This window comes from Balaenoptera acutorostrata, chromosome 8 (assembly GCF_949987535.1).
Source record: "Balaenoptera acutorostrata chromosome 8, mBalAcu1.1, whole genome shotgun sequence".
NCBI lineage: Eukaryota > Metazoa > Chordata > Mammalia > Artiodactyla > Balaenopteridae > Balaenoptera > Balaenoptera acutorostrata.
The window spans coordinates 86,571,342-86,586,604 of record NC_080071.1 but is presented as its reverse complement, the minus strand read 5'-3'; the positions used below and the strand labels follow the sequence as shown (position 1 = coordinate 86,586,604).

At 42.9% G+C, this 15,263-nt stretch overlaps 1 protein-coding gene across 4 annotated transcripts in view; it reads right to left on the bottom strand.

The window, feature by feature from the left end:
- ARMC9 (armadillo repeat containing 9) overlaps positions 1-15,263 on the bottom strand; it is a 155,966-nt gene that overhangs the window by 37,597 nt on the left and 103,106 nt on the right. The gene's annotated exons all lie outside the window — the stretch shown is intronic.

Below are 15,263 nucleotides of genomic sequence, written 5' to 3'. Positions count from 1 at the left end.
GGAGCAACTGGACATGCATAGGAAAAAAAAAAAGAACCTTACTTTAATTCTCACACCTTATATAAAAATTAACTCAGAATGGACCATGGACTTAAATGTAAAGCTATCAAATTGTTAGAAAAAAATAGGAGAAAATCTTCAGGACCCATGGCAAGGCAAAGCGTTCTTATACTTGATACCAAGAGTACAATCCATAAAAAGGAAAATTTAAATTGGATTGGATAAATTGGATTTTTATTGAAAATTTAAAAACTTTTTTTTTTTAAACATCCTTATTGGAGTATAATTGCTTTACAATGGTGTGTTAGTTTCTGCTTTATAACAAAGTGAATCAGGTATACATATACATATGTTCCCATATCTCTTCCCTCTTGCATCTCCCTCCCTCCCACCCTCCCTATCCCACCCCTCTAGGTGGTCACAAGGCACCGAGCTGATCTCCCTGTGCTATGCGGCTGCTTCCCACTAGCTATCTATTTTACATTTGGTGGTGTATATATGTCCATGCCACTCTCTCACCCTGTCACATCTTACCCCTCCCCCTCCCCATATCCTCAAGTCCAAGACCCTGTTAAGAGGACAAAAAGAAAAGCTATAGACTGGCAGAAAACATTTGGAAACCACATATCTGACAAAGGACTAGTATCTAAATATATAAAATATAGAAAGAATACTCAAAACTCAACAGTAAAACCCCCAAACAATCCAATTAGAAAATGGGCAAAAACATGAAGAGACATTTCACTAAAGAGGACATGTGGATGACAAATAAGCACATTAAAATGTTCAGCATCACTAGCCATTAGGACAATGCAAATTAAAACCACAGTGAGTCACTCCACACCTATCAGAATGGCTAAGTTAAATAGCAGTAATAACATCAAATGCTGGTGAGGATGCAGAGAAAGTAGATCACACATACGTTGCTAGTGGGAACACAAAACTGGTACAGCCACTCTGGGAAACAGCTTGGCGGTTTCTTAAAAAGCTGAACCTGGAACTGCATATGACCCAACAATTATGTTCTTAGGCATTTATCCCAGAGAAATGGAAACTTATTGTCACACAAAAATCTGTACGTGAATGTTCATAGCAGCTTTATTTGTAATAACCAAAAACTGGGAACAACAGATGTCCTTCCACAGGAGAATGTTAAACAAACTGTGGTCCAGCCACACCATGAACTATTTTTTTAAAAATTTATTTATTTAATTTATTTATTTTTAGCTGCATTAGGTCTTCGTTGCTGCGCGCAGGCTTTCTTTAGTTGCGGCGAGCAGGGGCTAGTCTTCACTGCGGTGCGTGGCCTTCTCGTTGCGGTGGCTTCTCTTGTTGCGGAGCACGGGCTCTAGGTGTACAGGCTTCAGTAGTTGTGGCACGCGGGCTCAGTAGTTGTGGCTTGCGGGCTCTGAGCGCAGGCTCAGTAGGTGTGGCGCACGGGCTTAGTTGCCCCGCGGCATGTGGGATCTTCCCGGACCAGGGCTCGAACCCGTGTCCCCTGAATTGGCAGGCGGATTCTTAACCACTGCGCCACCAGGGAAGCCCCACACCATGAACTATTGACACACAGGGGTCTGGATGAATCTCCAGTGAAATACGCTGTGTGAAAAAAGCCAATCCTCAGTGGTTACATACTGTATCATTCCACTTATACAACGTTCTGGAAACGACAAAACTATGGAAATGGAGAACAGATTAGTGGTTACCAGATTTTAAGGAGGAAATGGGAGTTGTGGCTGTAAAGGGACCCTGTGGTAATGGAAATCTTCTGGTTCTTGAATGCATCAGTGCTAATACCTTGGTTGTTGTCATGCTGTAGCTTTGCAAGATGCTACCAGTGGATGGAATTGGGTAAAGGGTACACAAGATTTTTCTCTATTGTTATGTCAATCTATAATTATCTCAAAATAAAAAGTTTTCAAATACACAAAAAGAGAGGAGTTAAAAACAAAATAATAGTATATATGAGCTGTCCCGAGTCTGTGTCTAATCAAATGCCAGCTGAATGACATACATGGTACCGGGGAAGCTGTGGTACTCTTTCCCACTCCCTGCTAGGAGTTCGGAGATTACACTGTCCTTTGCAGGTTAAATTATAAAGATCAGTACAAAACAGACCAGACCGTCGTCTGACTGAGGTAGAAACTAAGGAAAGAATGTGTCCGTGTGAAGGGAGCTGGCCTGCTGTGAGGTGAGATGGCAGGAAGGAGGGGCCCTGGAGGAGATGCCCGTCCAGTGCCCGTCCAGTCTCAGGGCAGAGGGGGTGCCCCAGGCCTGCACGCCTGGGTGACAAGGGTCCCTGAGATTATCTAACCAATCCTTCTCCTGATTCCTCACCCACTCAACCACATGTGATTTGCTTCCTCTAAACTCACCAACAGGAAGAGAAAGCAAACGTAAGTACCTGTCCTTGTTTTCAAACGAACTTCCAGCCATTTTGGATGCCCCAGTCTTTTGTGAATCTGGTTTATCTGAGTCAGTTTCCAGGGGATGCGAAGGCCCAAATTCCCATGAGGACTGCCTCTGGGTAGGGCTGTTCCAGGGCGCAGGCTTGTCTCCCAGGCTTTCTTCACCACCCAGTCAGTGCCATCTGCCACCACGAGACACTGTCACCCCAGGATGCGCTTTCTTAGGAAAAGGGGATTCAACTTATTCTAGGTGGCCCCCGACGCAGACCAGAACCAGCAGACTGAGAGGCACGTTCCGGTCCAATCCGGAGCCTTTCTTAACCCTCCGTGCTGTCGTATCCACGGCAGGGGCTGCTGCGGAGACACTGCTTCCTCCAGCCTACATGTGAGCACTTAACTGATGTTCTGTGACCACAGAACCATGGAGGAATCCACCTTACCTTTCCACAGCACTTCACCTGAATCCTCACAGTGACTCCGTGTGGGTTTCTTTGATTACACCTACTTTGTCTGATGTGGAATCTGAGCTGGAGAGAAGCGACAGGTCCACAGTGAGAGCCTGACCTGGAGGCAGGAGTCTGGACTTTAACCTTGGGCCAGTCCCCTTCTGCCCAGATCTTTCTGACTCAGCCACCTGGGGCCCCTCAGAGAAGCCGGTCTCTGAGGAGGCACAGGCTAGGCTGACCGGGTCTTCTGAGGCCCGAGGGTCCTCAGTGCCCAGCGGAGATTGAGCTCAATGGGGCAGAGAGAGGGGGGAGGGGGGCCGCGGCACCGTTCGGACCCCCCTGTCTTGTCCTGCCTGGAACACCAGGTTCATGGTCGTCCAGCCTCTAGTCCTGACTCATTCTCCACGCAAGGGCTGCTACCTTCTTCTCCTGCTGCTTCACCTGAGCTGGCAGCTCTGTCGAGCGCGTGTGAACACGCCATCCTGAAATTTCATTCGGGGTTCCATAAAGGTAATGCTATGTGAGGCCCTACCTGGGGTCAGGTCTGGGACAGCCAGGTAAGATTTATGCTGCTGCCTTGGCTTAGAGTTTAGCTTACTACAATACCAGCATCTTAGTGATCAAATAGTGTGTACATTATATGATTATTTTAGGAAAATGACTGCTCTTTGTGGACAAAAGCATTGGGCTGTGTGGTCAGAGTGAGTGGCCAAGCGCTCTGGGCAGTGGGGTAGTATTTCATCTCTTTCCTAGGGAACCAAGCTTTGGAGGCACCAGCTGGCAATGGGCATATGGGTCACAGTTTCACAGAGGTATTGGTCATACACCACTTCCCTGCCAGGATGAGATATGAAACCTTAAGAAACAAAACAAATGCCCACATTCCACTTCAATGAAAAATAAAAGGTCCACGGCTAACCTTAGTCAACGCTCACAAAAGTACTTCTTTACTCTGCACAACGAGTACATAGGTAAGACATTCACTTGCAAATATACAAACCAGCGAACGTATTCTCCATCATAAGTTAAAGCTTGATTTATTAACTTGTTCAAAAACAAGTTAGTAAGAGAGTCACTGAAATATTATTCAAGTTTTTAAAAATTTAAAGCAAGTTGAAGCTGTTTTTTATTAAAAATACTTCATAGCTAAATTCATTGGTAATTGATAACCTTCATAAAACACAGGCCAGTTTCTACATTTGGCCCCTAATATATACGACCCTGTAATAAAAGTTAACTTAAGTCACAGTGTCATGTGCAAGTGTAGGGCCAGAGGAAGAACCATGGCATCTCAGCCGATCTGCTTGCCACCTGGAGAATTTGCTTACTCTGCCACAGTTTCTCTACTGCCAACACGCAGGCAAATACTCTTGGTGCTTTCAAGAATATTACGTTGATGTAAGATGCATAAATGTAAGAAAATGGATGTGAAAATCATTATTAAATTGATAGTTCCTGGTTAAGAAAGTTTGTAGTGAGGCTCTGATTAGACGTGATTCTTGTCAATGCCTGAGCTTCTCCATCCGGCAAATGAGATCATTTAAAATCCTGTCCCTTTTAAAATCATGCCTTACTGATTAAGGAAATTTCTTAAGTTCTCTGATTTTGAAAAGCCATCTACTGTATAGACACAAACAAGTCACTGTCAGAGTTTTTCTAAGAAACACGGATATCAGCAAAAAGGAAACGGAGGCATCGTTAGGACCCCTGAAATGTAAAGAGCAGCAGGAAAATGAGCTGTGCTCGACGAGCTGGAAAGTGCAACTCAGCAAAGAGAAGCAAGAGCTTAATTCAACGCTATTCAATCTGTTTCCAGCAACACCTGGGAAACTAGACGCAGAGGGAGCTTCGGGAAGGCAGGGGAAACCACTAGGGTGGTGGGAAGCGAAAGGAGAGAGCCTGTAAAACTGATGCCTGCTGATAGCAGGGTACTGGGTCCACTTCTTCAGTTGGGGCCAAGTGGGTGGAAACGACTGAGGATGTGTCAGAACTTTTTGAAATGGGCAAACCTAGGAGACATTGAGTGATAATTTTACAGCTTCAGCCTTCTCTCTGGGAGAGAGGAGACTACTTCCACTAGTTTCCCCCAATTTAAGTGGGAAGAATTTCACTTGCCTCACTTAAGTGTGTGTGAACAGCTGAACGCGGCGACACCCGGGTGCAGAACACACCGTGGAAAAACAGAACCAGCCACATTGCCAGCTTTTCCGAGCTGCCTGGGAATTCCAAATGAAACATACTTTGCAATCTACTCTGTGAAGCAAGCAGGTGATGGATAAGGAAATGCTTCAAGAATAAATGTCTCATTAGGGTGGGTTTTAAATACCATTGCTGGGAGGAATTTTACTAAAATTACTGGTCTTTATGTACTTGGGCAGGATGCATCAGATTACTGAAGGGAGAGCCCGGGGATAACTGATTACTTCAAGAAATTAAGAGTGCCTCATAAAAAAGGCACTTGAGCTGAGATGAATTTAGATGTTCTAATCCGAAGCTTCCCCATAGCGGCTCGGTGATCTTATGACACTACAAGATTCTTAACTGGAGGCTTTAGATACATAATACTCCAGACAAACCAGATTCTAAGCAATTGGCCTGAAAACAAAACTAAGGTTGACCACTAAATGCATTTGAAAACTCAGATTCTTACAGATATAATGCAGAGAGCAGAATGTATTCAAGTGGTTTTACATATGACAAGTGAAAGTATCGAGTGTGTTTCCCACTTGAAATAATTATAAGACTTCTACCAGCAGTTTAAATTTGAGACACCTTCTCAGAACACTGAATTGGAAATCTCACTCTTTGTAAAAATAAGGAAAAAACACTCCACATGGGAGAGAAAGGGTGGACCAAGGTGACCAGGCAGGCAGTGTAAGCAACATATTTCCCCTGGCGGAATGGACCTTTTCCATTTTTGCAGCTTTCTTTGCGTGTGTGCCAGGACCACGGATGGAAGCAGGTTCTGAATCCTGGAGGACTTGTCGCGATGCCGCGTTGCTCTAGACAGCAACTTCCCTACCCACAAAATGACATTCCTGGGGGTAATGACAGCTGGTTTAACAACCAGCTCAGTTCATTAACTAACCCCCGAATAAAACCAAACCCCGACACCCTACACTTCCCTGATTCCTCTAAGCCATTGCTTTCGCTGCTCAGTGTGCTTGCTTAAACTTCACCTGAAGTCTGAGTGAAAATAGCAAGACACATGGAGACGACGGCAGTGCTGCTTTGAGAGAAGCCGAGCGCATTAAAATATGGAACACACGGAATCAGAGGAGACTTGGAGGCTGAACAGGACTGGAAGTGAAAGACAGTCGAAAGCGTTGGTGGGACAGAGGGAGGAAGCCGACATCATAGCAGTGCCCAGACACTGTGCGGGATGCAGACAGGACGACTCGGGTAACCCGCGCTGTGCTTCCTTCTGAACGAGTCACTGAGTGTGCTCAAGAGATGGGAGGGGCGGGCGGCGCGGCACTCTGGGGAAACAAAAGACCCCAAGGCTGGGTGTGTCCCCCCCCAGCCCAGAGTGAGTGGGGCGGCTCGCTGACAAGCCAGAAACCACCACCCCAGACCTGGAAGTGCCCCTGACACAACGAGGGTATATTCTTACACATCAGCAAGAATGTCATAAGGAAAAATTATTATTCAATAAACCACGTAAGTTCTGAAATAATGTTTAGATGAACTTCAAAGTCCTCAAAGAATCTAGATGAAGGAGATTTGAAAAGTAAGGATTTGTCAGTGTTTCTCAAGCTCCCTGGGTAGGGGAAAATGCGTTCACGGGGACTGATTAGGAATCTGAATTTGTTTTTTTAGGAAAAACCTCACAAGCAGGCTGTTACCGGAAGTTTGTACTGGGAACAGCCTCCCTCCCCTCCTTTTAGCCACTGAGGGCGTCCAACGGCCCCCTTCCCCCACTCTCCACCCCCAGCTCCATCCTGGCCACCCACCGACCTTGGCTCCAGCTCTGGCCGGGTACCACAAGAGGAACCTCCACTCTAGCAAACCTTCATTTGCATCAGTCTAGTCTGCCTGTAGATCATGATGATACAGTAATGTCAAAACTGGCTAACATGCACTGCGTCTGTGCTAGCACTTTATGGGGATGATTTCATTCGATCCTCACAACCACCTGAAGAAATGGGTATTTATATTTGCACTTTACAGATGAGAACACTGAGGCCTGGAGTGGTTAACCAACTTGCCCCAGGCCACACGGCTGGTAAGAGATGGGGCAGGACTCAGACCCAGGCAGTCTGATTACAGAACCACTTTCTCTGTATTTAGATTCAAACACTCGCTGTTTTAACATTCAGCATGTATTTGTCATTTTCAGGGTCTGTTGGGGGGTACAGAGAGGCTTCTGTGCTTGGCCCCTGTCATCTTGGACTTGGAATGAGGACACGGACAGCACACATGATCAAATGCACCCATGAGAGGAGACAAGAATGTGATCCAAGACCCCAGTGAGCTGCAACAATAAGATATCAGGAGATCAAGAGAGCGTCCTAGTCTTGGCTTTAACATGTCCCCCTGCTCACCCCCCAACTTTTCTGGATTAGACTCTTTCCACATAGCTCCAGAAGGAGCAAGTGTGTACTATATAGATACAAAGGAAGGAACGGAAACTATCACTTTTTTGTGTGTCCATTATGTGCCACAGATTAACTCATTGATCTCACAACAATTCGGTAGTAATTATCTTTATCTTTATAGATGAAGAAACAAAGCAAGTAATGTGAAAGAAAATATAAAAGTAGACTGGGGTCTCAATTGAGTGGGCCTTTGAAAACCACCATTAGCAACTTAATTTTATTAGGTGATAGGGGGCATGGGAATGTTTTTAAGACGGAATCAAGTGAAAGTGTAAATGGATTCAGCCACCTTGAAGAGCAATTTGGCAGTATCTCATAAAGATGAGACCTTCGTACAGCAGTTAAGAGGATGAACTAAGGCAGCACGTATTGGTATCAATAAATCTCTAACACGTAATGTTGAATGAAAAAAGCAAGCTGGTAAATGATTCATAGAGTATTACGCCATTTATGTAAATTTAAAAACCATAAAACAATATTGTATATTGTTAATGGAAACATAAAGATATTATAGAAGCACAGAATGCTCATGGAATTTTATACACCAGCTTCAGGATGGTGGTTAATTCTGGGGAAGGTGGGAGAGGAGAGGGATGAAGGGATAGATCCACTGCTGTCATGTTATTTTCTGGACTTTCTGGAAAGTTTAAAATGTCCCCCAATTTAAAAAATGAAGAGATCATGTCCCTGCATGATTGATCCAAGCCCTGCTTTAGAAAGATGGTCTGGTGGCCACATGCAGGACAGGCTGGGAAGGGAAGAGATTGAGGCTTAAGCCAGGATGTGGAACAGAAAAGGAAATGAAAGGTAGATGAAAGTGACTTTCAGAACGATGAACCACTGTGTCTGGAGGACGATGACAAAGTCCAAGGGAGAAGGAACAACCACAGGTCACTGAGCTGTTGAAAGAGTATGGGTGCCTGCACAAGCAGGCAATTTAGGAACCTCAGTTTTTGTTAACGTCCACATTTGAGTTAGAGCCAATGATTGACTAGATATCACATGTGTTAGACACTGGATAGTTGGCTCATTTAGAGAAACTGAGTCTTGTACATGGCGGAGTCAGGACCCCAACAAGGGTCCCTGATTCTAAGATGAATGATGTTCGGCTAAGCCCAGATGCCTCTTCAGCCTAGAAATTCACGAGGTCCACAGGCTCCCTGGTCCCAGTGCCTCAAAGCTCAGGTCAAGTACAGGGATGCCAAGCCCTGTCAATGACTTTCTGAATTCACTTGGCAGTTGTAGCGCTCATTGTGATGCGGTCAATGGGCGTTCTGAGTGATCCCTTAAGGCAAGACGAGTGATAATGTCACTTTTCACTTAATACCTTCCAACAGCTTCCCTCCTCTCTCAGAATAAGAGCTAATGTCGTTCTCAAGGCACCAGGTGATCTGACCTTAGCTACCTCCTCTGACCCCATATCCTATTCCCTCCCCATTTCTTGTGGCTCCCCAAATAGGCTTCTACCTCAGGGCCTTGACCTTTGCTATTCCCAGTGTCCACCACAGGGCTCCTCCCTCAAGCCCTTCCTACTTTTATTGTTCTTTAAGGCACCTACCACCATTTGACATATTACATTTCTATTTTCTTATTTGTTTAAGGTCTGCTTTTCTCCTGATAAAGTATCTGTTTCGCTTACTGCCACGCCCTGATGGCTTCCGGTAATGGAATATGAGTAGGTCAGGCAATTCCCCTTTACACAGATAAAGCATAAAATGTGACAAATTTATTAAAAACAATCATTTCAGGACACTGGAAAATGACCAGTTGCAGGCCACAACTGCTCACTGGGGAAGTGCTACTGCACTTGGGGCAAGAATGGTGCATTGGCTGGGGCAGTTCCTGTCTATTTCAGGCAGTGAAAACCCACAGCTTTATCAGCTGAAGGTGTGGACTTGGTAGAGGGCAAGGAGCAGAGCAGCTAGTTGAAGGGAGATACCCGGAAGCAAGGGAGCCATAGAAGGACTGAGGTAATAAAATCTCCAAGCATCCCCGACTGACTGCTAAACTACAGATGCACGCAGAAAACCCCAGGGAGCTCAGAGAAATTTAAAAGCTTGGGGAAACTTGCAAATTTTCTGTGCTTTTAAATGCATTCCTCAACCTACACATAACTCAAGTGGCAGAAGATGGTCACTTGAGGTGTGTCAACATAACCTTTGCCCAAATCTCTGACTGATGGTTAAACTATGCAGGGGAAGTAATAAGCAGAGACACCACTGGCTGCGTGCCACAGGGGGGAGAGATTTCACAGTTAGAGACCAGGCAAGTTAACAGCTTACTAAACAACACTCAGGAGAACAAAACGTAATCCAGAATCATTGCAACATATTATCTGCAACGCCTAGTTTTCAACCAAAGGCATTACTAGACGTGGCCCAAGAAACAGAAGAATGTGACCTGCACTCAGGAAATATCAAGAAGCCAAGAACTCACTTTGAGTGGGCCCAGATGTTGGATTTAGTAGACAAAGACTTCAAAACAGCTATTATGAAAATGTTTAAAGAATTAAAGGAAAACATGCTCAAGAGTTAAAGAAAAATATACTAAAAATGAGTGAAAAACAGGAAATCTTGACAGGGAAATGGACACTATAAAAAGGAATCAGATGGGAATTCTAGAGCGGAAAAGGATTAATAACTGAAATGAAAACTTCAGTGGATGGGCTCAATAGCAGATATATATGAACTGGCAGAAGTATCAATTGGAAGATGGATCAACACAAAGTACCTGGCTTAAAGAACAGAGAGAAAAAACACTGAAGAAAATGAAGAAAGTCTCAGAGATCTGTCAGATAAGACCAAGTATTCTAATACATGTGTAATTGGATTTCTAGGAGGAGAGGAGAGAAGAAAGGGGCAGAATATATACTTGAATAAATAATGGCTGAACACTTCCCAAATTTGGTGGAAAACTGTAACTTATAGACCCAAGAAGCTCAGTGAATCCTAAAAAGGATACATACAAAGAAAACTACACCCAAACACATCATAATCAAATTGCCGAGAGCCAAAATTGAACATAAAAATCTTAAGTAGCAGCAAGGGCAAAACAACTCACCACATCCAGAGAAAGAATGATAAAAGATAAAATTAATAGCAGGCTTCTCATCAGAAACAATGGAAGCCAGGAGACAATGACATATTCAAAGTGACAGAGAAAAACCTGTTGATCAAGAGGTCTATACCCAGTGTAACTGTCCTTCAAAAATGAAGGTGAAATAAGGACAATTCCAGGGACTTTCCTGGTGGTCCAGTGGTTAAGACTCCGCACTCCCAATTCAGGGGGCCCGGGTTCCATCCCTGGTCAGGGCACTAGATCCTGCATGCCGCAACTAAGAGTCTGCACGCTGAAACGAAGATCCTGCGTGCTGCAACTAAGACCCGGTGCGGCCAAATAAATAAATAAATAAATAAATATTTAAAGACAATTCCAGATTTAAAAAACTGAGAGAATTTGTTGTTAACAGACCTGAATTACTAGAAATGCTGAAGGCAGTGCTTCAAACGAGAGGGAAATGGTGTCAGATGGTAACCTCACAGGAAGGCATGAAGGGCACTAAAAATGATAAATACGTGGGTGGATACATAGATGTACACTTTCCCCGAATTGCTTTAAAAGATTTATGACTATTTAAAGCAAACACTTACAATACTGGGTTGATAATAAATATAGATGTAGTACATATGGCAACAAGAGCACAAAAGAGAAACAGAAATGGAGCTGTACTGGTGCAAAGTTCTTCTATTTACGAGAAACAAATCAGTATTAACTCAAAGAAGACCGTAAAGATGCATATTGTAATCCCTAGAACCAACTCAAAAAGAAAAAGGGAAATACAGCTAAAAAGCTAACAGAGTAATTAAAATGGTATACTAAACAATATTTGTTTAATACAAAATAGGGTAATACATGTATTTGTTTAATACAAAGGAAGGCAGGAAAAACAGGAAGAGATCACATAAATAGAAAGCAGCAAATAGCAGAATTAAACCCAACCATACCAATAATTACATTAAATGTGAATAAATATCAAACAAAACAATTTTGAAAAAGAACAAAGTTGGAGGACTCATTTTCAAAACCTATTATAGAGCTACAATAATTAAGATCATGTGGTACTAGCACAAGTGAACAGAAATGAGAATGGTCAAGTGAACAGAAATGAGAATCCATAAATAAATGCTTACATTTACGGTCAATTTTTTAACAGAGGCTCAATTTGACAAACTCATTCAATGGGTCAAAGCACAGTCTTTTCAACAAATTGTATTGGGGCAACTGGATATTCACATGCAGAAAGATAAATTTAGATCTTTACCTTACACCATATACAACAGATAACTACAAATGGCCCTAGATCTAAATATAAGAGCTAAAGTTATAAAACTCTTAGGGAAACATAGGAGAAAATCTTTTTTTTTTTTGGCCACACCATGGCATGTGGGACCTTAGTTCCCTAACCAGGAATCAAACCCATGTCCCCTGCATTGGAAGTGTGGAGTCTTAATCACTGGACCTCCAGGGAAGTCCCAGAAGATCTTTGCAATATCGGTTTAGGCCATTGGTTTTCAAGTGGAGGTGCTTTTGCCTCCTAGGGGACATTTAGCAATGTCGGCAAACATTTTTGGTTGTCACAGCTTTGGAGTGGGGTGAATAATCCTGGCACCCAGTGGGTAGAGGTCGGAAACGCTGTTAAACATCCCACAACACGTGGAACAGTCCCCACAACAAAGACTTATCTGGCCCCAAATGTCAACAGCACCCAAGGTTGACAAATGGTGGGTTGGGCAAAGAGTTCTTAGGTACAACAACAGAAGCACAAACCATGAAAGAAAAAACAAAAAATTTTTGTACTTCAAAAGACTCCATTAAGAAAATGAAAAGACAAGCCACACACTGGGAGAATATATTTGCAAGTCATATACCAGAGAAAGGACTTGTATCCAGAATATATAAAGAACTCTCACAACTCAATAATAAAAAGACAAACAACCCAATTTTAAAAATGGGAAAACTATTGGAATAGATATTTCACCAAAGAAGACATGCAAATGGCTAGGGTTGAACTGTGTATCCCCAAAAGATATGTTGAAATCCTAACCCCCAATACCTCAGAATGTGACCTTAATTGGAAATAAGGTTGTTGCAGATGTAATTAGTTAAGATGAGGTCATACTGGAGTAGGGTGGGCCTTAATCCAATGTGACTGGTGTCCTTATAAGAAGATGATGCGAAGACACACAGATGAGAAATGCACCTGCAAGCCAAGGAACGCAAAGGACCTCCAGCAACACTAGGAGCTAAGAAGAAGGCATGGAACAGATTCTCCCCCAGAACCTGGAGAGAGTGTGGCCCTGCTGACACCTTAATTTTGGACTTCTAGCTTCCAGAACTGTGAGACAATACATTTCTGTTGTTTTAAGCCAACCAGTTTGTAGTACTTTGTTACAGCAGCCCTAGGAAACTAATGCATCTAGCAAGCACATAAAAAGATGCTCAACATCATTAGTAATTAGGGAAATACAAATTAAAAGCACAATGTAATATCACTTCACACCCACTAGGATGGCTATAATTAAAACAACAGACAAATAACAAACATTGGTGAGGATGTGGAGAAATTGGAGCCCTTATACCTCAGCTGGTGGGAATGTAAAAATGGGTACAGACGCTTTGGAAAACATTTCGTCCATTCCTTTAAAAGTTAAACATAAATTTGTCATACAACTCAGGAATTCCACTCCTGGGTAACTACCCAAGAGAACGAAAACATATGACCACACAAAGACTTATACACAAATGTTCACAGCAGCCTTATCTATAATAGCCAGAAAAGTGAAAACAATGCAAATGTCTATCAACCAGCGAATGGATAAACAAGTGGTCTATCCATACGATGGAATACTATTCAGAAATAAAAAGAAATGAACTATCGCTATATTCTATATGGTTAAACCTCAAAAATATCATACTAAATGAAACCCATCATATGCAAAAGACTACATACTATGTGAAATGTCCAGAAAAGGCAAATCTACAGAGACAGAAAGCAGATTAGTAGTTGCTTGGGGCTTGCAGGGAGGGGGACGGTGGACAGGGATTGACTACAAAAGGGCCTAAGGGATCTTTCTGGGGTGATGGAAATGTTCTAAAATTGAATTGTGGGGACAGTAGTGCAACTCTGTAAATTTGCTAAAAATCATTAAATTGTACGCTTAAAACAGATGAAGTTCATGGTATGTAAATTACACCTCAATAAAAATGTTTAAAAATATGAATGCCCTAAATAAACACTCCAATCAAAGGCAGAGATTGTCAGACTGGATAAAAAAGCAGAACCTAGCTATATCCTGCCTACAAGAGAAGCACTTTAAATTCCAAGACACAGATAGGTTGAAAGTAAAGGAATGGAAAAAGATATACCATGTGAACAGTAAGCACAAGAGAGCTGGAATGGCTGTATTAATATCAGACAGACAGCGGACTTCCCTGGTGGTCCAGTGGGTAAGACTACGTGCTCCCAATGCAGGGGGCCCGGGTTCCGTCTCTGGTTGGGGAACTAGATCCTGCATGCATGCCGCAACTAAGAAAGTTCACATCCCGCAACTAAAACCCAGCGCAGCCAAAATAAAATAAATAAATAAATATTAAAAAAAAAATAAAACCAGACAGACAAAACATACTGGGCACGTTACTAGAGACAAAGAGGACGTTTCATAATGATTAAAGGGGTCAACACTGGGATGATATATTACAACAATTACAAATATATATGATTCAAACAAAAGAACTCCAAAATAGATGAAGCAAAACTGACAGAACTGAAAGGAAAAATAGGCAAGTCTACAATTAAAATCAGAGATTTCTATATTCCTCTCTCAGTAACTGGTAGAACAGCAAGTAGACAGAAAAATCAGTAAGGACACAGACTAGTCCCTGGCATCAAACAGGTGCTTGATAAATACCTGTTAACTAGATGAATTCTCACTAAGTCAGTTTTTTTGTAAGATTCCCAAAGCCTGATCAACTTGGGTGAAGCAGGAGAACACCACAAGCTACCACCGACTGAACACAGACGATACACATCAGGCCCTCTGCTCAGACTTGGCACAGATATTCCGATTACCGCTTACAACACTACTGTCTGGCTGGTAAAAAAAAAAAAACAAAAAAAAACAAACAAGGTTTCTGAAATTAAGAGCTGAGGGTAAACCCTGGTAAGGCGAGTATAGTAGGAGATTCAGAATGAAAAAGGCAGTTGGCTTTTCCCATTTGGTAAGGTTTAGACGGTAACAAATGTCAATTTAGATCGCTAAAACTCTAACTTTAATTGGAAAGAACTTCTTTCTTAGTTTATTGTCAATTCTTGTGTGTGTAAACCGAGAAAGTTATTTTTTTTGTATATGAAGGTTATCTTAAAATGGTTTTATAAAAAAATTATTTATTTATTTATTTATTTTTGGCTGAGTTGGGTCTTCATTGCTGTGCTCGGCCTTTCTCTAGTTGCAGCGAGGGGGGGCTACTCTTTGTTGCAGTGTGCGGGCTTCTCATTGCGGTGGCTTCTCTTGTTGCAGAGCATGGGCTCTAGGTGTGCGGGCTTCAGTAGTTGTGGCACATGAGCTCAGTAGTTGCGGCTCGCGGGCTCTAGAGCGCAGGCTCAGTAGTTGTGGCGCACCGGCTTAGTTGCTCTGCGGCGTGTGGGATCTTCCCGGACCAGGGCTCGAACCCGTGTCTCCTGCATTGGCAGGCGGATTCTTAACCACTGCGCCACCAGGGAAGTCCTAAAATGGTTTATTCTGAGATGAATC